The following is a 25,870-nucleotide window of genomic DNA, read 5'->3' as shown; positions in this document are numbered from 1 at the left end:
AAAAGTCCGACTCCATGATTCATGTTGGTTGGAGAAAAACAACAACAACGAACTTCAACTACGCTATAAATAAAATGCATACCACAAGCCCTGAAAGTAAAGACGCTTATGTTCTGATGTTCTGATATGATAATTCTGTTCATTTTGAAGATAATAACTTTAAAGTTTCCCAGTGTAGCATTGATCAGTATATTATTATGCTTTTCTTAAATATTAAAAAACCTAGTCATTTATAAAAAGAAGGAGCACAAAATTGCCCTACACAGTTGTTGCATGTTTGGCATTTGTAGAATGAAGAGTTGAACAGTGATCCAATGTGGATTCCGTCATTGAACTTTTACAAAATCAGGCTCCGAGAAAAAGACAATGGATCTAAACCTGAGTTCCAGTAAGCATCTGCTGGGACTCGAGCTTGTCAGGATCTCCAGCCACCGTGACTACGGGCACAAGCTCACTGAAGCAGTTCAGATCCACCACTCATTGCTGCTTTGTAAGGCCGTCCTTTCCCCATGTTTGACAGTTGCCAGTTGGGTCTCTTCCTCTTGATGTCCCACCAAGGTCTCATAACAACCCTGTTTTCCTACTGCAAATAGGAACCTTATGAGCCACTGTTTCAGCATAATTATGTAATATATGAAGCTTATATTTGGCTATAAACTGGTCTAAGGTGAAAGATTTTGAACATTTACAGATCTCACCAAACTGGCACCATTGAACAACTTTTTTTGTTCTTCCCAGAACCCTTTTCCAGTATTTCTCCACCGTTCCATATTGCTTTCCGCAGCAGCCAACTCAGAAAACACATCTCAAGCTCTCCCTCCCAGCTGATTCCCACAAGCCTAAAATCACAATGAGAGAAAATACTGAATGTGTTTTAGGTTTACTGGCTCATTTCCTACTCTGACTTCTTAAAGACATAAGTACTAGTGAATTTTCTGGTTAAACCAGAAAATATGCAATCTGCATAAACATGACAAAAATGAAAACTCATTTACCTGAACAACATAGTAGAAAACAAATCACAGAACTACAGAGATAAAAAAAGGGCCCTAGGAATTTCCAGCTCCGTTTTGCCATTCTTAGATGAGGAATGACAGCATGGTGTAGTGTGGTTAGGTCCAAGTTCAAATCCCACCTCTGCCACTTATGAGCTGTGTTACCTTGAACAAGGTAGGTAAACATTCTGTGCCTGCTTTCTCATCTGTAAAACAGGGTTGATAATGGTTCCTACTTGAGGATTGTAGGGAAGATTCAATGAGATACTTAAAATAAATGGATGAGAACAATGCCTTATGAAAGTAAGAGCCAGAAAAGCTGATTCTTCATGATGGCCAAAAATGGAAAGTCAGTTTCAAGCAACTAGAGAAATCCACATTATGACTTGGATATGTTCTAAGAGGCAACCACTAGAATGACATACTTTAATAAGGTGACCTAAGGAGTTAACAGAGAAGATGTGAGGGAGGAAGGAGGATTCAGGGAAATGCCTGGGTGTCGGGAGAAGAGCTGGCAGTGCAGGAAGAGCATCCCAGTGGAGTGGGTTCCTGCAGGAGCAGGAGAGGCGGCCTGGCTGAGCCCTGGCAATTGTGGAATAGGTGGTCACAGAATCTTTGCCTAACTTTGTCTCTGTGGCAGCTTTCATTATTGATGAAAGGAGGCAGGAGACAGATTTGTGGTGTGGGGTGTGTGTGTGTGTATGTGTTATGTACATGTGTGGTGTATGTGTGTAGTGTGTATGTGTGATACATGTGCTGTGATAGTATTGTGTGTGATATGAATGGTGGTGGGTGTGGTGTGTGGTGTGCATGTGATGTAGGGTGTGTGTATGTATGAGATGTATATAATGTGATATGTATGTGTAGGTGGCATGTGTGGTGTGTGGAGTCTGTGGTATGTGGTGTGGTATCTGTGTGTGCATTGTGTGTGTCTGTGGTATGTGTCATGTGATGTGTGTATGTCATATATGTGTGTTTAAGTGTTACATGTGGTGTATGAGGTATGTGGCATGGTGTCTGTGTGTTGTGTGCATGTGGTGTAGTATATGTGGTGTGTGGTATGTATGCTTGTGGTATATGTGTGGTATCTGGTGTGCATGGTGTGCTATGTGTATGCATGTGATGTATGTGTGGTATGTGGTGTCTGTATTGTGTGTGTTTGTAGTGTGTATTATGTATGGTATGTGGTATGTGTGTGGAATGTGGTGTGATGTGTGTGCAGTATGGTGTGTGTGTAGTTTGTGTGTGGTATGGTGTGTATGTGTGTGGTACGTATGTGTATGGGGTGTGTGTATGTGTGTGTTTCTGGTGTGTGGTGTCTGTCGTGTGTGGTGTGTGTGTGTTGTATGTGTATAGAGTGTGTGGTGTGTGCATGGTATTTGTGTGGTGTGAACATGGTATGGAGAATGTGTGTGGTGTGTGCATGGTTTGGAGTGTGTGTTGGGGGTGTGTATTGCATGTGTATAGAGTGTGTGGTGTGTGTGGTGTGTGTGTGTGGGTGGCCAGAGGCACAGTATGCTGGAAGTGTGTGAGGGTGTGGTATATTGTATGTGTATGGATTATGTAGTGTGTACGTGGTATTATGTGTGTGGTGTGAGCATAGTATGGTGTGGTGTGTGCTTGTGGTGACCGTGTGTGTGTGCATGTGCGTGTGTGGTGCATGTGTGTGTAGGACACACAGGGCTCCCATCCTCCAGTGTGCCACAGGCCCGAGGCTGCAGTCACACTTACAAGCCAGACTCTGGGAGTGTGGGCTCTGTCTGTGTGGTGCGTAGGAAAGCTGAGAGCTGGGGCGGGCTCCTGAGCTGTGGGGAGCAGCCCACGGATTTCCCTAAGGAGCAGGGGAGACTGTTGGAGAGGAAGAGGAGGCCAGCAGAGAGAGAATCTGGAGCAGCCCAGGGAAGATGCTGAGATAGAAAGTTTTAATGCATACACAAGTCTGCTCTTACCGCCCAGGAAAGCTAGGAATGCACAGGCCCAGGCTCCCTATGTGTCCCTGTGCTGCTTGATCATCCTTTGACTCCAGGAGGGCAACATTGCCCTTCGAACGTGCTCAAGGAGGAATGTGACTCCCAGAGCTCAGGGCTGGGTGTCCTGCTCTCTCTGCTTGTCGCTTGCCTCTTGACTTCCCGCACTCTTTGGACTCCTCAGTCATCTCCCTACTCGGGGCCCAACAAGCTATTTTGTTTTTCTCTCTCTTCAAGGGCAAGTTATGGTTTGTGCATGTTTTAGGGGGATGATCTGTTTCCAAAGGCCAGAAACATCTCAATACAAAGTCAGGCCAAATAACTTACCCAGGATTACATCTGAGTAAACAGTTGGCTTAAAAAGTTGCCCACTGTTTTATTTTTTTCTCGATAGAGAACGACATTGAGACTGGAAAACAAAATTCAGCTGCCGCTTAAGTTTATAAAATGTATTGTGATGAAGGCAGAACTGGGCTCTTATCAATCTATAGTCTTTAAATGTCTTTGCTTAATGTGGCTTCCAGATAATCATCAGACTTTTGATAGAGTGATTACCAGGTAATGCTATCAAATAACAATCATGATTAAACAAGTTACATGAGCCCTCAGGCCCTGAAACAATTTCTGTGAAGAATGAGTTTGTCCTTCAAATGGCATAATAAGAAAAAAATTAGGTGCAATTCACCCAGAACACTACGTTATACTGGGAGAAGTGTAATATGTTTACCCATTCCTAACAGTTACAAATGGCCTGCAATTAGCTTCCTTTCTTTTCAGCTTCTTTCCTTTCCATTTACCTTTGCATTCTTTGTCACGTGAAAATGAGCAAGGTGGTTTGTAGCTGCCACTGTGATTTTCTGCCCACCTGGACCACTTTACAATATCACAGATTCTGCCGTGCCCCCACCACCTTCTTCTTCTTCTCTCTCTCTCTCTCTCTTTTTTTTTTTTTAACATGTAGAGTAAAAATACACAAAGCAGACAGAAAACAATTTGTGGCTATTGGTGAATTTTACACCTGAAATGTCAAAAAAGCTATTAAACATAATTTGAGCCCAGAAAGAAATTAGCAACCAACAATTGTGTTACCATAATAGAAGGATCTCTATGGAATGAAGCAACCAGGAAAAAGGTGGGTTGATTAATTTATCATATACAGGGTCTAGGCATGAGATTCTTAAATGTGAAACTTGTGGCTTATACCAGCTACCAATGAGGGCAGAATAATGTGACCCACACTATAAAACCAGTATGTGAAAATTCCTGGATAAGATCGCAGGCTCCAGAACACAGTTTTTAATATTTCTATTTTTCTCAGTAAATGTTCCCCAAAAGTAAAAGGTAGAGCTGCTGCCTTCAAATCTCTCAGAGTCCCGTATAGTGCTGTTGCCTCTAGGTATTTATTTTAATTTGGGAGACAAATAAATGAAAAAATAAAAATATGTAACTGCTGTTTCTGTTGTTACAGTCATAACCAAGTCATCTACATGGTATTATCTGCAAGTTAATTCCACTACCCAAGGATATGAGAGCTCAGAATTTGTGATGTATTTAATCTATGTTCAGCCTCAATTTATACCACATTCTTCTCCCCAGGTAATCTTGCATCAGTAGGAAATAGGGGGAAACAGTGGTGGCCCTAACAATGTAGTTTCAAAAATGTGTATGTAAATAGTATTAAGCACTGATACTTTCTTTTGAGGATTTTATGTTCCCTCTGCATAAAAGTTATAGATGTCTGAAAGCTTTGATATGCATGAAACACGTCTACGGGGAGAAAAGTAGAATAAGTGTGGGAGTGCCATGCATGTATAAATTTCCCCCGTGTGTACCCTGCCTCAGTGGGCACACAAAACTTCAGAAGTGTGGGTTTTCTCGGTGGAATTTGTGATGCTGTATGTGATTTTGATTCAAATGCATAAGTATTATCTTTTTACTTCAGATGTTTTAGGCTTGGAGTTGTAGTTGAAAGCTCCATTCTAAGCCTAGTTCTCTTGCCTTCCTAGTTTTACTTTTTCTTTGCAAGTATGTGTCTTCACAAAGCAGGGTGGGAACACATGGAGCTCGAGGTTGTGCCTTTCACACCCACCCTGAACTGGTTTGTGGGTGTATCATCCTACGGAGACACAATGTAGGCAGCTTAAAGGAGCTTTTGTTTCTAGATAACACACAATGATTTTCAGATGTGCTAACAGGAAAAGCAAAACCAATAGGAATAGGAATTTAAAAGTTTACTGTTACAAGAAGATATTTTTCTCCCTTCAAAAATGGAAAATTTTATCTAAGGCATATTAAGTAATTTGAAATTCTAACCAGGCTTTACAATGGCTAAATAATTTCTAGGTTTTTCAGAACTTGTTACTCCTAACTCCAAGTGCATGTTATTTCCCCAAAGTATTAGGAAGTATATTAGTCAGGATCCTAGAAAGTGGAAAGTCTCAAAGTCTCCACCTTTTCTTTCCCTTGGGTACCATGCTCCTTTGTATCTGCACCGTTTCCCAAAATATAAATGTATGCGGCTGGTGAGCTTAGCTTAGCTTGTGGCAATAAACAGATGCGACAAACCTTCCATTGAGACGGTTGATGGGAGTTCCTCATAAGTGAGCTGGTAAACTTTTAGGTATAGACGTGCTATGTAGTTAATAATAGACTCCTATGCAGTGTTAGTTTGCTATTTGCTGCTATTAACAACACAAATTTGTGATCTTACATTTCTGGAAGTAAAAAACACAAAATGGGTTTAAATGGGTTTTACTGGGCTAACATCAAGAGTCAGCTGGGCTGTGTTTCTTCCTGGAGGCTCTATAGGAGAATCCGTTTCCTTGCCCTTTTCAGCTTCTAGACTGCCCACGTTCTTTGGAAGGGGCTCTATTCGTCCACCTTCAAAGCCAGCAGCGGCTGGGCCAGTCTTTCTACACTGGTTGACTCTGACCTGCTGCCATCATCACACCTTCTTTAATTAGGACTTTTTTCTGCCTCCTTCTGCTTTAAAGGACCTTTGTGATTACATTGAGTCCACTCTATAATCCTGGATAATCTCCCTACTTTAAGGTGAACAGATTAGTAGCTTTATTTCCATTCACAACCTTAATTTTTCTTTGCCTTGTAACAACCTACTCACAGGTTCTGAAGGTTAGGATATAGACAGACATCTTTAGCAAGGGGAGCATTATTCTTCCTATTGCATGAAGAGGGAGTTTAATGAGGAATTCATTCCACTCTGATGTTCCCGACTCACCTCTTTCCCCCTAAAGAATTAGTACCGTCCCTCTTTTTCCCCCAGCCTGATGGGGTCCTCTCTTGGGGATTCTAATACCCAGTCTTCCTATGCTTATTGGCCTATGGGTATGTTGTCCTTTTGCCCCACCAGATTCCACCCTTCTTGTTCTAAGCACTCGTTGAGAGCCTGCGGTGTGCAAGGTGACACGCTTTATGAAAGGAAGTAGATACATACACATAACAAGGTGAGAGTAATGAAAGTATATAGAAAAGCAGAACGGCAGGGTTTAAAAAAAAAAAAAAAAAAGCAGTGCACCAGACAATCTCAAGTGGAACAGAGAAACATCTGGGGGATTCAAGGAACCTAGCTGGGAAAGGCAGAAATCATTCTCACACTTGTAACATTGTTGAATCCATCAACACATTGGTAAATGTACATTGAGACCCTATTCTTTACTGCTAGGTGATTTCTAATGTGGCCTCTGTGTGGAGCAAACTTCTAGGCAGGTGCTAGAGGCTAGAAAAGCAGAAGATACAGTTGCTCACCTGGAGGAGCTCATGGCTGGAAATTTGAGCGGGGCAGTACTGCTTTTAAAGGGGATTTGAGAAGACAAATCCACATACACAGACTTTTAAAAATGAAGTCATCTGGAATCTCCCAGAAGGCCCTCAGCTTAAGACACACTGCCCTAAATCCCTTTCCTCACCCAGGGTCGTTACTGTCACTTCTAAAGTTAGACGGCTTATGATGACTTATTTGGCAACCAGTTAATCCAAACCAGGCATTCAGCTCACTTAATTTTTAAAAAACTTGAGTTAAAACCTTTATACTAAGTAGTTTTCATTCTGCTCCATTTCCCGAAATATTAAGACTGTAGTCATTTATTTTTAATACCCCAAACATTTATTGACCACCAAATACATGTCAGCTTCTTCACGTGACACCAGACACACAAAGATGAGAAAGGCATGCTTCCTTGTCCTGAGTTGTAACATGAAGAATAAAGTGTCTTCTTTCCATGAGGCATATGTAATAATTTAGTGGAGTGTATTCTCATCTACTCTGGGCAGGAATACTTTCATGATTTAAGTTTTCCTGTTTCAATCTTTCAATACTTCTAATCTAATAGCTGTGACCTTCTGATTCACCATGTATTATTCCCAATTAAAATAATTTTCACAACAGTAAATGTTTATCATTAAGAAGGCACTTGTATTTAGATAAACCACACTAATTTTTTAAAGTGATCATTTGTTTAAAATCAAAGTCTCATTGTTTTAGGAATGTTTCAAACTAACTTTTCTATTTGTATATTCAATTATAATAAAAGGATATAGTCACACTCAAAGTTGTCTAGGATATATATATATGAGATACATGTAAAAGGATATTCACACTCAAAGTTGTTTAGACATTTTACAAATCTACCCCTTTATTTACCTTCTCTTAGATTAATCTGTATTGTTTTTCTTGGGCTGCCAAATGACCTGGGTGAGTTTGGTAGAATCACAACAAGATTTGGAAACACTTGTGTTGTGTACGCAGCTGCTGAGGCCCTAAAGTGGCCCACTTTCTTCAGCTCAAAATTAATCCTCTCTTAGAAGACATATGTGCTGTGGCTGAAATGCACGAGCAGGGCAGATCACATTTCTCTCTAAAATTTGAAATCAGGTACTGAGAGATCTTTTGTAACAGACACCGAAGCTGAAGTTACAGGAAAGAGCCAGAAAACAGATTGAGGATGGCCAAAATGGTATGGAAGCCAAAAATATAGGAGAAATTATGAAGAGTCAGAGTCCTACAGTTTGCTAAGGGGGGCAAGGGGTGAGATGCCGTGATAAGGAGCTTGCAGGGGCTGGAAGCATGACATTGGTTCCTGGTGGCTTCTCAAGTTTGGTTCCCTGGGACTCGATTGTTCTGCAGTGTCTTTAGATTCCCAGGAGATCCTCATTAATATTTATAATGGACATCCTCTTTCTTGAAGCAGCTTAAGTGGACCTCTGCTTCTCACACTAAAATCCAGACTAGCATGGAAATGGGAGTGGGTCCATTCTACAAACCTTGACTCTTCTATTTTGTTTTTGGTACTGCAAGAGCTGCCCTCTTTTCTGACGGGACGGTATTTTAATGGATATCAGGCTGTTGGGAATGTTTAAACAAAGAAATAAGGAAGAGGCAAATCTCACTATCATTGGCCTCCAAATTGCTCAGTCTTCCAGCTTTTCTGAAAATATTTGTGAACCTTTTTATGTGCAAGGGTCTGTGCTGAGGGTCCAGATCCTCAGGGGTCTGTGGGGAGGGTTTGGGTAGATTGCACAGAGTGAGAAAATTATGACACAAGGTAGCATGTGCAATGACAGAAGGAAGCAGAAATCAATGGACACTTTCCTTGTACTGATTCTCCAATGGCCCTTAAGTGTCCTGACTTTCAAATGGGCTTATGACAACTCCTTATAGTTGGTCAGGAATTGCACTGTAGGCGAGATAAAGTTTAGCAAATGAATAGGGATGAGCCCAGATACCAAGAGGCAGGATGTTGATAACGAACAAACTCTAAGAGAAAGAAATAATGGTTTGGCTATCGCAAAGAAGTAGCGTAATAGGAAACAAACTGTTAGATAACTTCATCAGAAGCTTAGCTGAGAAAGAAAATAGAAGTTTCTCTGCAGTACCCCATTTTCAGTGGTTGCTCTAGGCATCACTGTGCCTCGTCTCCTCCCCGCTCTGTGCCCTCCTCTACCCAACCCTCCACTTTGCATGACACTGGGGTCTTCAGCTTCTCGATATTGTGACCTACATTACATGCTTCTCATTTAGGTGACGGGCAGTAGTGATCAGCTGTTGTTCTGGGGCTGGTAGCGATTCTGTAATTTCATTCCCTCATTAGAAGCTGTGTGTTTATTTATTAAAGCTGCACACTGCCCAAAGGCAATGTACAAAAAATACAGAAATACCAAAATTAAATAAAGGCTATTATTGCTGTTATTTTATAAAGCTTGTCTATCACAAGCCACCATGTGCATTTATAGGGTAGAGGCTCTGTTAACCAGGTGCTCCCCGGCACCTCACTCAACAAACTTTCTATTACCCTGCTTCTTGCCTTTGTCAGCACACAGGTCCTCTCTATTCCAGATTCTAGCATGAGGCAAAGAAGGTAGCAGATACATCTAAATTCCTGCAACTTTTTGGGAATTCTCCACCCTCCAAACCACCCCTCCATGTAGCTCCTGGGAACGGTTCTGCGGAGCTCAATACCCCAGAGCAGCAGCTCAGGGACTGAACAAATATTTCTGCCTCTGCATGAATTCTATCCTCTGTACTGGATAAGGAATCATAGCAAGCCATGGATGCATTCCTTCCTGCACTAATGTTCATGGAATGAGCACTATGAGAGGTGTCTCTGAAGCTGGGAAGCCAGCAGAGACCACACACAATCATGGCCCTGCTGGAGCTTACATTCTTTGGGGGCCAGGACGTGGTACAGAAAATGGACAAATACTCAGGGAAATACATGGTCTATCACATAGTGTTAAGAGCTATAGCTAAAATAAAGCAGGGGCAGGGCATAAGGTGTGCCTGTGGGGTGGGAGTTTGGGGGTGCTGTTCTCTACATAGTGGTTCAAGGAGTTCTCACTGATAAGATGCCATGAGTGGACCTCTGGAGGGACTGAGCCAGCAAGCCATGTGCACATCCGAGGGAAAAGCATTCCAAGGGAAGGAACAGCAAGCACAAAGACTCTGAGCATGTGTGGCAAAAAAGCAGAGGCTGTCAGGTTTCTCCAAACACAAATGTTCAACCTCTGCAAACAGGAAGCTCATTTACACCTGGATGTTAAGGACCCTCTCCATAGGAGAGAAAGCTGCGTGAACCCTCAAACATGCTTTGGGTTAATGCTTTTCATTTCACAGTGGCAAAGATGTCTCTATTTCAAGCTGTTGGTTAGATTTTCTTCAGATATTTTTCTAGTGTTGCTCAGGATTCCGTGTGTGTGTGTGTGTGTGTGTGTGTGTGTGTGTTTCTGTGTGTGTGTTTGTGTGGTGACTCTGGACAGGCTGCAAAACTTATGGATCTAAACTTTGTAACTAGTTTGTAGGATTATCCCAATGTCTTCGGCGTCCTCTTTGGCTCAGAAGGGGAGCCACACTCAAACAGAGGACAGGTAAAAGGAGGACAGGAGGACCTCTTATCACTGGAGCAGATGCCAGTGATAAGAAGTCCTCCTGGAGCTCCAGGGACAGACCCTTCCTGTCAACTCCTTCAGTGTTCTTTCTCGTGATGTGCGGATCTCTCCACAGAGACCTGAGGAGCATAAGAGAAACAACAGGGACAGCCACACACTCGAGGGATGTAGAGCTGGCCCTCACATTTCAGATAGGAATTGAGCAGACAGGAACAATTTTTAGACACAGGGATGGATCAGAGGCAACAGGCACTGATGTGAACCACTGAAGATTCTGCTACCAGCCCTTTCGTATCTTTGAGTCCCTTTACTTTTCTCCCCTGGTTATGATCAAACTTCAGGGTGGGGGTTGTAAGGGTGGTCAAAGGAGGGAAAAAAAAATTAAAAAGGGAGGAACTCTCCCTGCAACACCTCTGTGCCCATGCTGGGGGTCTGGTGGGCAGACTGTGGTGTCCAGTGCATGCAATCTTAGTGCATGTCCAAGGCCCCGGTGTCTTTGTGCAACATCTCCCAGGATGCTAGAGTTCAGACTGCATTTGCTACATGAGGAGAGGAGTCTCAGAAACGGGAGCTCAGCTGGGCTGGGGAGATGTCTTCTTATTTTTATTTTTTTTTACTTAACATTAAACACGCATGCATCCTTACGCTAAACAGTTGGCATTTGAGCCTATTTTAAAGGGAGGGGCCATCAAATAAAGCATTAACAAGAAAGCTTATTGCATTTTCTCCACAGATTTTTAGTTTCCTATAAAGAACAAACTAGCTCTTCCTCCTTCACACTCTGGCCTGGAGACCAAGCTCTTCTCCAAGCTTAGGCTCACAAGTGTCATTTTGTTCATTCTCTTTGGCCAAAACTCATTTCAGAGAACACTGCTCACTATAATAACTTGGGTTTTAAGTGGAAATATCTCCTGTGATGCCATCAACTGGAAATAAAAAGAATAATTTTCAAAACTCTCTTCAAACAGCAAGCAGCACAGACCAGGCTGATGACAAAAAGCAGGCAGCCTCTTCTGGAAAGGGGAAATATTAAAAGAATTAAAAATGATAGAGCCCATTTCTCTTTTCTGAGCACTGAAGAGATTCCAGATGAATGCAGGACCCCTTAGCTTTAAAAATAAACCAAATTGTGTTTAGATTTACGTAAATGAATGTTGCCTATGTGTGAAGTTTAGACCCTTAATTAGACGCTGCGGAAGTTTGAAGTGTTTAATTTTGAGCCTAGCATCTTTCTTCCTCCAGGTTAGCAAGCCTCAAGGTGAATGCTATTATTGTTATTCCAAATGGAGACACAAAGCAAAAAAGTGAACGCATTTGCAGTTATTCATGATAGGAAGTTCCTGCTTGGCACCGTGATTTTTACTGAAAAGAAAATGTTGGTTGACTCTATCTGGCCAACAGGGATTTATTCTTTTATATAAAGATAACTTTTCCCTCAGGCCAATTCAACTTAATCTCGAGAATCCTTCATATCCTAATATGAATTAATTACATGAAATGGCCACGGTGAATGTGACTGAGCAGAGTAGCGGTGGCTGAGCAATTCTGCCATCTGGGATTAAGGTGCTATCAGCCCCATGGGGGTAGGATTATACTCTCCTCTCTCGTTTCCACTGGCAAAATCTTGGAACAGAATGATTGCACTTCAAACAGAACATTTTCTATCATCAAGAGATGAGATAAAGAACTATTAATGAATAAGGAGATCTCAAACAGGGCCAAAGTAGGTTAAATGGAAGGTGGCTATTAAGGAGGGTTTGTTTTCCTTGTACCTGTGTATCAATGAGTCACATCTTTAGATAAGGCTTTCTCAGCAGGATACCAGATCTTATCCAATGTTGTTACACACTATTTAGTCTCTAGGGCCAGCGACACAAAAGAAATGACATCCCCAACAGAACACACACAAAAACAACATGGAGAAAACCAGAGGCAGTGCAATGAGAGGGTTCGGGTGGACTGCACAGTCAAGATCACGGTCGCTGTTTTCCATAAAGCTGAGTTTTACCTGAAGTAGGTGCAGATGATAAGATGCATGCAAGTGAGTGGGTGTGTGTGGGTTGCAGGGGTTTTCTGAATAAGACGTGAAAATGCAGGAGAGAAGTAGAAAATAAAATTGCACGCAGGCTGCCAAGATGGAGCTGGTATTTGTTTTCTCTGGCACTGCCGAGGCGGCCCTCTCTCGATCCAGCTTTTGTCCTTCAGTGCTGCGAGAGCCCACGCTTTAATGCCTGCAGGTTGACCATGCATTGTTATTATACAGTCTTCATGTTCACATCATGTGTCATCTGACCAAAGGAGAGTCTACAAAGTGAAAGGCTCATGCAAAATTTATGCTTATATGGCTGTTTCAGTCAGTGGAAAAATCAATACTGCAGGCTTGATGCACAGAAATGACTGAGTACTCTCTGACTGACACTAAAAGCACCGGGAGATTGAGAGCTGCATTTGCTGTTCAAGGAATCGAGTGTATTAGAGCTCTTATAATAGTCTGCTCACCTTATATTAGCCTTTCCTTGGGATTATTTTTTGATAACAATTATGATTGTGGGGTTTAAGGCAATTACACTATTACAAAGAAAAAGCTGCTTTTTATGTCCTGTAAAGCTGTCATATATTTCACACCGCAACTGCCTTCCAATTATTTTGCTACAATGCACTTTGCAAGCAAAATGTCCTAACTGATATATATTAGTCCTTTATGTTTTATAAATAAAAATCAAAGGCGTAATGTAATCCTTCAAAAGGAGCTTCTCAGTTTCCCCAGACATGATCTGAGAAAGAGCAGAAACATGGTGGGTGCTGTACATTTTGAGAGAGACGCATTACAGCATCTGTGGTTCCCCTGGAAGGGCGCACGTTCCAGGGGTGCTGCAGAGCTCAGGAGAGAGACGGGGCCTAACCCAGGTTTAAAATGCTAACATCATCTGTTAAGTGGAGGGTTAGGGAGGCATATAGTTGGCATTTAATGATGAAGCAGAAAAACAATCCTTAAAATTAATTCATTCTGAAAGGAACTCAAAGATATGTTGTGACAGCACATTAAGGAGTCAGCAACAATGCAGATAAGATTTCCTCTTAGTCTTCAAACCCTGTTGCAATGAAGATTTTATAGCCACGCTGGGGCCTAGATGTCAGGAGGCGTGGATGGGTGGAATATGGAGACCTGCATGGGGAACAAATATATACCAGGTAGAAAGAAAAAATTCATGGGCTAAAATGAGTCAGTGTCACAGGGATCTGGCAGTTAAACTGTGGCCTGAGAAAGCTCCTTGGGGGTGAGCCATGAAAAAGCATGCTTCTGTGTTAATGTCCCAGGGGCAGTGCGAGAAATGCTATTGTTTCTGACTCTGAAAACCATCCAGCAAGATGGGCAAAGTCTGCTCAGTGGGGATAGGGACTAACTGGGCTAACCTGTCTCTACCACCCACGTGACATGTAACTAGTCTGGGACAACCGAGGCAAGTAGCGTAGTCTTTAAAGTAATGGTATTAAGGTTGCTTTGTGTTCGCACTCCAACAGTAAACAACAGAATTGTCCAAAACTACTGGAAGCACAATGGTCATTCTGATGATAAGGATTTAAATACGGATGTAGCATATACTGTGGGTGTATTTCACGAAAATTACCCACTTAAGAATTTTATCCATGCATGCATAGAGAAGATCCTTTGGGGATTAAGAATTCAATGTAGAAAGGATTTCTGTGATCTCTGGGCGCCCGCTGTAGTGGAGAGGCACAGACATCTGGACACGCCCAGTAGCAGCCTCATGCAGGAGTTCTGTGACAGGCTGAGGAGGGGAAAGGCGATGGGGGCAGCAAGGATGATTCTCTGGCCTTCCCTGAACACATCTCATCATTTTGATATACCTTTTATTATCTCCCTGGTCAGAATTCTTTCTTAAGCTGTTTTGTTTGGCTTTGTTTTGTTTAATTAGGAAGACACCATTTTAGCAACTTTCCCTTTGTTGATGCTTTGTCTGAGAGTGAGCTCATTAGCCAGAAATGCTATCTTAATCCCGTATCCTGTTAAATATCTTTATGGCACTTGAAATGTCAATAATATCTCTTAATAAGTCAATATGTCCACTTCTCCCAGAGTGGTAATGCCACTGTGTGTGTGTGTGTGTGTGTGTGTGTGTGTGTTTTTCCTGGAAAAGAGAACAGTTACCGGGAGGTCTACCAAAATCAACACACTAAATCCTGTCTTTAATATTGGATGCATTTTGAGGCATCCACCTGGGATACATACTAAGAAATTAAAAGTACTTTACAATTTATTAGGAAAAGGATCCACCCCAGATTGTCAGGAAAGACCTACCTCTACCCAGAAAGAGGAATAGAAAATAAAGATTGTAGAGATGCTAAGAAAACTGCAGAAACTTCCAGGCTCTGACAGGGGTCCTACCTATTAGCTGCCCTGGAATATTGTGTTACAGTTGACCATCAACTTAAAAGCCTGTGACTTCTTGATTTGTTTGAAGTTAGTACTAGCCTGGGGGATAGGGTGACTTCTGGAATTCCTTCATTGTCTCTTATGAGAGTGGGATTGGTCATTAAACAGTAGCTGATGAGTACCCATGTATCAATGAATGGGCTGATACCTCAGTGACTACGTTAGAGCAGAAAGAGCATTGGATTTGAGGTTCAGAGTCCTCAAGTTGAATCCTTCTCTGTCATTTATTAGCTGTATGACACTAAGAAAACTTCCTGAGCCTCCTTGAGCCTCCTCTTTCTTTCTCTTTCTTTCTTTTCCTTCTTTTTCTTTCTTCCTTTCTCTTTCTTTCCTTTTCTTTCTCCTTCCTTCCTTCCTTTTTTCTTTCTTCTCTCTCTTTCTTTCTTTCTCTCTTTCTTTGTTTTTTTCTTTGAGACAGAGTCTCACCCTGTCTCCCAGGCTGGAGTGCAGTGGTGAGATCTTGGCTCACTGTAACCTTCGCCTACAGGGTTTAGGCTATTCTCATGTCTCAGCCTCCCAAGTAGCTGGGATCACAGATGTGTACCAGCATGCCTGGCGAATTTTTGTATTTTTAGTAGAGATGAGGTTTTGCCATGTTGACCAGTCTGGTCTTGAACTCTTGGCCTCAAGCAATCCACCCACCTCAGCCTCCCAAAGTGCTGGGATTACAGGCATGACACACTATGCTTGGCCTCCATTTCTTTATCTGTAGAGTGAAAATAATAATCCTTAACCACAAATGGTTGTAAATTACATGGTAGTATTCAAGGAGGAAGCACCCAGCACAGAGCTTGGACCATCAGGAGCACTGAAGATTTGTTCATTCTTTAATTTGTTTCTCAGTCAGAGTGGTTACAGGCTAACAAAGCCACCCTGGAGGCAGAGGTTGCAGTGAGCCGAGATCGCGCCATTGCACTCAAGCTTGGGCAATAAGAACAAAACTCCATCTCAAAAAAAGAAAAGAAAAGAAAAGCCACCCTGAATTTGGGGTGAACTGGATTGTGTCTCAAAACAGCAGAGAGAAGACTATCAATCTCTCTCTCTCTTTGACTAGAAACATTCGTAGACTAATTGGCTAAGGAAACACTGAGTGAAAAAAAAATGTCCTGGTTCATGAATGAGATTGTTAGGGCCCCAGTTTACGACTGCTGTTACTGCTGGCAGTTACACCATGGATGATGAAGATGGTGGTTATAGCTGATATTTATTAAACCATTGAGAGGAATTAGCTCATTCTCAGAGTCATCCCATCAATTTCATGGGATAGTTAGGTTGTTCTGTTATACCAATTTTACATACAGGAGTCAAGGCTCACACAGGTTAGATAACTTGCCTAAGGTCAAAGGAGGGCTGGGGTTGACACGTGACGCCAGACAGCTTGGCTTAACCACTTGGTTATATCTTCCACTAATGTTCCTTAAAAGTCACTTTCAGTAGGGGGTCAACTTAAACCATCTCAGTCTACACTGCATCCTCTTTATTTTCTCTGTCCTGACACTGTTTTCTCCTTTGGTAGTACTAATCACAGTTTGCAATTATGTGCTGTCTGTGCACATCTTTAGCTAAATGCCGGCCCTCCCAGCAGAATGTCCCCTCAGAAACCAGGCCTTCCTTGGTCTCCTCCTGTCGTCCCAGTGCCCATTACCATGCCTGGTACATAGGAGGGGCTCAGAACATATTTGCTGGTGGAAGTCAAACATGATTTCATAGATTATATTCCTAAAGGTTGACCGACATTTCTCCAATGAGACTTTAAAAGGTGGTAGCAGGTGACAGAAAAGCCTTGGGTTTACTTTCAACTTGGTTAACATCTTGTTTCTTTCTCTCTGAGCAGTTACCCCAAGACTCCCTGATATGTGGCTCCCTGAAATGGTCAGTGAGAGGAAAGCAAAGTAGCTAAATCATGAATAATATTTCAATTTCTCATCTACATATCTAGTGCTTATCTCAGAATGCCATCTGGGTTTTGCTCCCATCACTATGCTTGTAGAAAAAGGGTTGGAAATAGTGGTGAGGACAGCAACAAAAGGTATCAGAACCATGATCTTCTTGGTCAAATTATGTGGTCTTCTTTCTACTTTTTCAGGATTCTTTCCCCATTGATGCTCTCTATTGAATCTAGCTGGAACTATGTGCAGTCCCATGTACTACATACTGGAGACCTCTAAGGTTTTACTGTAGGTGATAACATGATTTCATGCAAAAACTAAGCTCCTCTTAGATGGAAAGAGACTTGCATTAGTGTTCAGTCCTAATCCAGCATGTAGAACTAATAGCCTTTCCAGGAAACTGAATGATGTGGCACAGACAGGAACCTCTTCTTAATAGGCTTAACAAGAATGTAAAAAGTTGATTAAAAAATCAAGTCATAAAAAAAGATTTTCTTTCTAACTGGTAGATATTGCTATCAAGACAACCTCTTGGGCTAATGATTCGGCTAGTATTTTCCCAGTGAGTCTAAATAATAAACAGAATGAAGAGACCCCAATGCTGCCTAGGTGTAAAAGTGAAAGGTAGATAATCATATGTCATTTTCACTTTTCAGAATTCAGAACTAGAGGAAAACTGGGCAGTATTCATGAAAATTCTACTTGGGTCAAGTTTTACAAAGCGGTCTGCTCACTTTTGAGTAAGTTAATTTGTTATTATCTTCAACTCAAGATCTTAATGCAGGGCCAGATATTTTCTCCAAGCAGCTTCAACTTTTAAAGATATTCATTTCTGTGATTTATAGACCCAAAGTAGACTTTAGCTTTGCTTGATGGTAACTCACTCAACAAAATCCTTAACTTTGCTAAGTCATTACCTAAGCCCCACATTATTTCTGTGAAATACCTATCGGGTTATAGACTTTGGACATCTCCAGGATACCTTTTTTCATGGACTGCTGTGAAGTTCAGAGATTTCTCATATCCCTCTGGAAATATTAAAGGCCATTTGGAGTATCTGTGGCTGTTAACTGAATTCTTCTGGTTCATTAAAATGTATAATTTTTATAAATGATATTCTTTCAATGGAAGAATCATTTCTGGGCAAGGGGCAGCTGTGAAGTTAATGCCAAGGAAGAATTGATGGCAAGTTTAGATCCTCTGAGTTGGCGATGGTGATTCTGTTCATGGTAAGTATAAACGGGAACCATGATTTTAACACCTGGCTCAGAATTTGGACCCTCATGGGATAGATAACCATAGGCTACAATTTTTCTATATTAACATTACACAGCTTGTATGAAATGTGTGTGTGCGTGAGTGTACATACAGAAATGAATGATTAGTTGATGGAATTTCTTGGGATTTCATGATATTGTAATTTTAGGGAAAAAGAGCTACCAATAACTACCACCAGTAAGTTAATACCGGTTCCAGCTATTTCTCATACACTGATGTATTTAATCCTCACAATGGCCCTAAGCATAAATATTCTTATGCCCGCTTTGTAGAAAAGGAAATTCAGTCTCAGAGAAAGAAATTCGTCATGGTCACACAGGCAATGAGTGGTACCCAGGCTCAGCTCTTGCCACAGAATCAGACTATTTCCCACAGTGAACCTAACTGTAGTTGTGAGATGTTTTTGCAGCGTGGGCATGGTTTGGGGGCAAAATGCTGTTTTCTGTCTTCCTTTTGTAAGCACTTTAAAATATACCTATGCCTCAGAAAGACATCGCAATCTAAAGTTAATGACAGTACTTGAAATTTATTCTAATGTCTCATGACAAAACTGTTTTTTTTAAATATGAAGTTTTAATTGAATTTCTCTTTTTCTATTTTGTAGTCCCACTTCATCTGGAAATATAGTAAATCAACATTTTTCCCTTGAGAGAATCTGTCTCTAATCTTATAATGGACATTGCCAGTGAAAGATTGTCATTAATGGAAATTTATCAAATATGAATACCTTTTCAGTCAAAAAGCTTCCTCAAGTCTCCTCTCTCAATAAGCTTTAAGAACTTGAAGACAATGTTGTAGGTCTGCAACTGTCAATGACCTGTAAGACTTTCTAGCACTAAAAACAGGCCTGACACCTTTGCATAACATCCCATCTTTTCACTGCCTACATACAAATCTTTGCTAGGGCACAGCAGCAAACAACTGCTTCAAAGTCAGTACTTAGTTTGAAAAGATGGGCAAATTCTCAGTTTTCCAACTGACTGAGAGACAAATCAGATAGATTCTGGGGACTTCATTTCTGAGGATTAGTGTACTATCCTAACAGAGCTGAGTTTTCACACCCTTACAATATAAAACCTCTAAAACTGTGTTCATTTTCATCTGGTAGCATGAATTGTCTTGGTTCCTAGAATAAATTATTGATATCATAATTAGCACCTCTTATCTCTTCTTGGAGAACTCAGTAAAATAACTCTCCTAGAGCTGAGCCAAGAAATAAGGATTAAAGGGCTTTTTGTTATACTTTTTCTTTGTTTGCTCTCATCCTTCTGGTTCTGTAGAAGTGGTTTCAAAGGTGGGTGCTCTTGTACCCTGGCAGGGCATAATTGTTCCCAAGCAATGAGGTTGGGTCTTCTACTGGTGAGTGGAGTGGACAGAGCTTGCATCCAGCTAAGTGAGGAAATGGCTCAATTATGCCCTGGTTAAGGGGTGGAGGGGGTGCAGGGGAGGTGAGTCCCCAAAGTAGCCTGTATTTAGTGGTCCTCACCTTTCTATCACTGGGAAGACAGTTTTGAAAAAGAACCACAGGAAATGGATAATGAACCCTATAGTCTGCTACTTTTGGGGACCACCACTCTTGATCCAGTTGGAAAATAAAGAAGAATACTGCCATTTTATTATTGTTCAAATAATATAATATGTGCTATTTGTTATTGAGAACAGTTACATTTAGTATCTTTGTCAAACCAGTTTTGATTCTAAGAAACAAAACAATGAAATAGGTATGCTTGGTGATTTCTTATAGTTTTAAAATTCATTTAATTCAACAAACATTAATGGAAGTACTTCTATGAGGGCAGTATTGTGTGGTGGTTATAGACTTCAAATCCTCCAGATGTCACTTACTCTTAATAGTTGTATGATCTTAAGTGAGTGATTTTCTTCTCTGTACTTCAGTTTCTCATATGAAGGGTAGAGGAGAGAACTAGAACCTGATGGAAGTGGTGTGAAGATTAAATTATTTCATACCTGTGACTGTGTACACATGTGCCTGCATGTATCTGGTACACCATACATGGCAGTAATTATTATTTTCAGTTTACTGGCAGGCATAGTGCAAAGTGTTTTCTATATTCAGTGTCTATTTGTTAGAACAAATATGCTATGTAATTATGGGTATACTACTCTTCTCATCCCTTCAGACTTCGTTTATGTAGTAGCTTCCTATCTGATTTTCATAACAAGACCCTAATTCCAGCTCAAGTTTGTCTTTCTAAAGCTTTGATTTTACCATATCATGACCCGAAAAGGAAAAAAAAAAGCCTTTTTAGACACTTTACTGAAAAAGATATATAGTAGACAAATAAGTACAAGAAAGATGATCAACATTATTAGTCATTAGAGAAGTGAAAGTTAAAACCACTACATGCTTAGTGGAATGGCTAAAGACAAGACGAGAAAAAAAAAAAAGGCAAAACAAAAACTGACAACATCAAGTGCTGACAGGATGTGGAGGAACTGGAATGCTCATACCCTGCAGTTGGGATTACAAAGCAGCACAACCACTTTTGAAAGCTGTTTGGCAGTTAACATACACTTACCATACAACCCAGTAATTCTACTCCTAAGTATTTATCCAAAATAAATAAAAATTTATGTTCACAGAAAAACCTATAGGCAAACATTTACAGTGGCTTTATCATTGCCCAAAAAACAAAAACAGAAACAAAAAAAAAAGGGAAACCATCCAAATATCCTTCAACTGGTAAATGGAAAAACAAACTGTGGTATACCCATGCAATGAAACGTTACTCACAGAAAAAGGAACTAATTACTGTTGTATATAACATGGATGAATCTCAAATGTTTATTTTAAGGGAAGGAGCTAGACTCAAAAGGCTACATATGACACTCAGAAGAAGGCAAAACTATGGAGACAGAAAACAGATCAGTGGTTGCTGAAGGCTGGTGGTCAAGGAAGAGTTAATTACAAAGAGGATGAGAAAATATTTGAAGAATTTGTCTCTACCTTGTATCACAGTTATACCAACTGTGTGTGTTTGTCAAAACTCATGGAACTGTATACTGAAAAGAGTGGAATTTGCTTTATGTAAAGTATAGCTCAATACATTTAACTAAAAAAATACTTCCCATTACCAATTGAATAAGACCTAGTCAGTGAGCCAAGTTGTAAAAATTTATTTTTCCAAACTGATCCTTAATAACTGTCCCCTATTGCCCTCTCCTCTCTTCATTCAGTGTCTCTCTTCCCACGAATACAGGTTATATGTGTTTCTACTTCCCTACATTGGATCAAACTCTCCCCACAAATGAAATGCCTTCACCAGCTCTCCACCCATATCCAGACCATCCAAGTTCAGGCCTGTGCCACTATCCCAGTGACACCTTCCTTCCCACATCAGCCCACAGTGATATCTTCAGAAAATCCCTCTGTCACTTAATTTTTGGATCACCCATTTGGCATTTTCACATTTGACTTTTTATCTTGATGCCATTTGTTTCTATATTCATTCATTCATTCATTTACTTATTGAACAGCTATTTATTAAACAGACATTTAAATCTGGAGCAATCACTATCCATTGATTATGTAAATCTATTCCTCTGCCTCCTTCTTGCTAGGAAAACCCTGATTTTGTTCAGGGAACATACCCATTTCTCCTAAACTATCTAAGACAATTATGTATCCCAGACCTCTTGCCAGGAACAGGTTAAGAGTACACATGTGACCTAATTCCAGCCAATAAGAAGTGAGAAGTCTGCTGAGGTCTTGGGGGAAAGGGAGGAAGGTTACATGACGCTTGCAAATGCAGCAACTGCTTGGCAACCACAAGGTGAGTCAGTTGCAAGAAAGTTAACATGCCTAAGATGGTGGGCAGAGCAAGGAAGAAACCTGGGTCTTTAGTGACACTGTTGAGCCAATAAAGATGCCAATAAATAAACCAATAAAGATGCTGTCTCACTTTTGAATTCTTAATATATGAGATGAGACATTTTCCCTGTAAATAATTTTGAGCTGTGATTTTCTGTATGGCTGAAAATATCATAACTTTTACTTGCAAGAGTCATTAAATAACATGAACTTCATTAGTATTTATCTATCAAAGAAACTATTGCTGTCTCAGTAACAGATCTATTATTAAAATAGTCAGTCGTTCATGCAGCTATACTTTTTCAGTACCTACTTTGTGCCAGGTGCTATTTTAGATACTGGGGATGCCACAGTAAACAAGACAGGGTTGTATTTTAAATCAGTCAGTATTTTGTAAAGCTTCTCATTCTGTAGATACCTCTGGTCTTATGTAGGAGTTTGAGTTGATTGGTAGGAACTGGTTTCTGGCCTTTCAAAATTGGGGCAGTCAGAATTCACAGAATTGAGAGGCATATTAGAAATCAACTTTCCATTTTTAAGGCCCCTTCGATTTACAAATGAGGAAACTGAAGCACAAAGGCATTCTGTGGTTTGTCTAAGGTCACCCAGCAAATAGTGGCAGATGCAAGAACCAGAATTTGGTACTCAGAGCCATTGCTCTTTCCATAAAGCTCTTCTTTTTATTACTTTTGGATGCTGAACATCCTTTTGAAGGATCATTTATGTGACTTGCTTCTCCCATTAATTTTTCCTTTCCTTGTCCTGATTTGGGGTAATTTCCTTGCATATGGCCACCTTAATTCCGGTACAAACAAAGATGTCAGAGACAGAGAAGTCCTTTCAGTGGAATGCTTCAAATATACACAGCCCAGCAGAAACGCTGGAAACGGAGTATTTTTAAAACTCAGGCAGAATCAGCACTAAATAAAACTCCTTTCCTGGCCCGTCAAAGAAACCCTCATATTCTGTTCAAGAATACTTAGCAATTTCTGATCGTAGTGGAAGTGTCTACTTGGGGATGTGACAGAAAACAGCCTCTCATAACAGAGTCCCATTTGTGAAGTTTTCCTGAGTGATAATTCAGGGCTCTGCCCCCTTTATGAAGCCACAGTTTTCCACCTCTTTGTCATGAAGTTTGCTCAAGGGAAGGTTTATAGGCTGCTGTCTTTAGAAATTTGACTCCTGATAGTTTTAATAATTAGTGTCATCTGGCCCTAAGGAAAACAATTGTCATACATTTCCTTGGAGTGGGAGCAGAAATTACAATCAATAACATTAGTCTTTGTTAAGTGCTTTGCATGAGACAGGCATTGTTCTAAGTGCTCTTCAGGTGCAATTTTATTTAATCCTCATAAACTCATGAGGCAGATGTAAGCCCACAATCACTTCCCTGATGATCTTGGTCCAGAAATTTTGGATTCAGAATTTTTAATGTTTTAGAAAATTAACATGGAAAACATATACCACATATTAATAATACTCCCAGTATCATCTGTACCCGCATTCCACAATGAAGCACATTAATATTTTTCTGCAACAAGACCTATTACTTTTCATACTAAGTGGGATAAATAAAAACCATAAATATTCTGATACAAGTTAAGGTCAGTTGTGCTGCTAAATGAGTTATGAAAACACCTTTGCTTTTCAGAGATTTTTTGGATTTTGGAATTGCAGACAAGGAAATTTACACCTACCCAACCATTTGGCCATTCTACAGTTGAGGAAACTGAGGCACCATGAAGACAGCTGTCCCAAGTCTTATTACTAGTCAGTGGTGGAAAATCAGGATCTGACTCTTGACAGCCTCAGCCCAGAGCACTCTCTTCTCTGTCTCTCTGTCTTTCATAGTATTCCACTTCAATTATAACATCCCAAGTGCAGAAAGTACATTAATTTTATATATATAGCTCAGAAATGTTTACATATGTAACTACCATCTTGTGCTAAGTAATGGAGGTATAGAATGCTTCAACAGACCAGAGGTTTCCCTCACTACTCTGACTTGTATCACCAAGAGTTAGTTTTATATGTTCTAGAACATATAAATGTGACAGTACAGTATATACCCTTCTATGTTCAGCTTTCTTTGCTGGTCCCACGTTTCTGAGTGTAGCAATAGCTCATTGTTTTTATTACCATACTTTTTGACTGCACAAATACTGCACCACAATGTATTCGTCCATTTTCCTCTTGATAGACATCTGAGTTGATTTCAGTTTGGAGCTGGAGTCTTCACTACCAGACCTTGCTGCCAACAACTGTTAGTATTTACCCCAGATCCAACCGACAAACAGGGTATGGTCACAATAGCAATAAACAGATTCCTCCAATCACGGGGAAGGGAACTGCCTGCAAATGCTGTTGACTTGGGTTAAGAGCTACAGAGCAAGTGTTGGTAAACTTTTTCCGGAAAAGGCCAGGTGGCAAATATTTTTTGGTTTTGCGAGCCACATAATCTTTGTTACAACTGTTCAACTCTGCCATTGTAGCACAAAAGCAGCTGAAAACAATACGTAAACAAATGGATGTGGCTGTATTCCAATAAAGTTTTATTTAGAAAAACAGGTGGTAGGTAAGATTCCGCCGGCAGGCTGATGTTTGTCAAGCCCTGCTTTCTAGTTAATGACTTTGCTTTCTGGTAAGTCAGTCTAAGAAGGAAGAAGAAACAGACACTGGCGAAGCAACTACCATGTGCCAGGCGGCGTTTGTCCTTGTATGTTCATTGTCTCTAATCGCCAACGCAGCCCACTTGGTGAGTACTATCTTTGTGCTCATTTTACAGATGCTCAAACTGAGTTTAGAGAGGCTTAATAAACTGCCTCAGTTTGTAACTGGTGATGTGAATCCAGTGCTCTTTCCATGCACATTTGGAGACCCATGAGCGAACCTCAGAGCATTTATACCCCCCTGAAATTACATGCAGACATCTGTGTGTTTCAGATGTGCGTTTTTGTCTGTAGGGAAGATCCACAGCTTTCATTTACATCTCAAAGACTGTGATTCAAAGAGCAAGAAGAACTAGGGCCTAGAGAGAGTTCCATCAACATGAGAAATGGAGAAAACCAAATGGTTTGTTGCTGTATATTTAGTAAGGGTGTTTTCACAGTGGCCAGAAGTAATGTTACATTTAAATTCTGCATCCCAATCCTGCATTTCAGAAAGGAACATTCTTTCTTATTGAAAACAAAAAAACAAAAAACTGTTTAAAAGTGAGTTTTCATTTGAGAGGCTCTTCCCTTTTATATGGGTACCCCTGCAAGACCGGGTCGAGCTGAGTCGTGTTTAGAGGTATAGAAGTGAGTTGCTGCTGAAATGCACCATGTTGAAATACATACACTGTTGTTTCTGAGGGGCAGTAGTCCTATATGGATAAAAATGCCCGGGCCTCCATCAAGTCTTTTATCTTTCTGTAAGTATCCATAGCCTTTATCTGTCTATGGGTTCCACTCAGCTAAAGTACTTCCTGGACTATAAAGAAAGGGAGACAGCGAACACATAATTGTTAGCTGTATTTCATGTTCACAATTCCTTTGAGAAAGGTCCTAATTAGTCTAAGCAGTGTTTAATGTAAATCAAGTTTCACTTTCAAAATTTCAAGGGCCCCATTCTGACAGAATGTAGATTTTTTAATGCTACACATAAAACATGGGTGCTAGTAAAACACTGCATTGACAGGTGGGGGAAAAGCAGAAATCAATACAGGAAAAGTTACTGAAATTAGGTAGGCCTGGCCTCCTGGAACAGCCTAGGAAAATAACCCTTTTAAAAAGAAGACTTTCTAAGCACACGCTTAGAGCTTTGTTTTCCTTGGCTTTCCATTCACTGATGTACCTTCTCTCTCCAGCCTCATTCCGGCTTCTACAAGTGTTGGCTCTGACTTAGGGCTGTTTTCACTCAAGGCACAAGGAGGAAAATGTTGAAGCGCTTCTCTCTGTGTGAGGAGTGTAGCACCAGACAGCCCCTGAGACACTGCTGGGATTCCCAATACCCTGATTTATTTCACAATGTGATCCAATTATTGAAAATAGCGTCTTTATATCTTCCAATTC

The sequence above is a fragment of the Papio anubis genome, chromosome 4 (assembly GCF_008728515.1).
Source record: "Papio anubis isolate 15944 chromosome 4, Panubis1.0, whole genome shotgun sequence".
Lineage (NCBI taxonomy): Eukaryota > Metazoa > Chordata > Mammalia > Primates > Cercopithecidae > Papio > Papio anubis.
The sequence above is the reverse complement of the archived record's forward strand: the minus strand, read 5'-3'. Positions refer to the sequence as shown.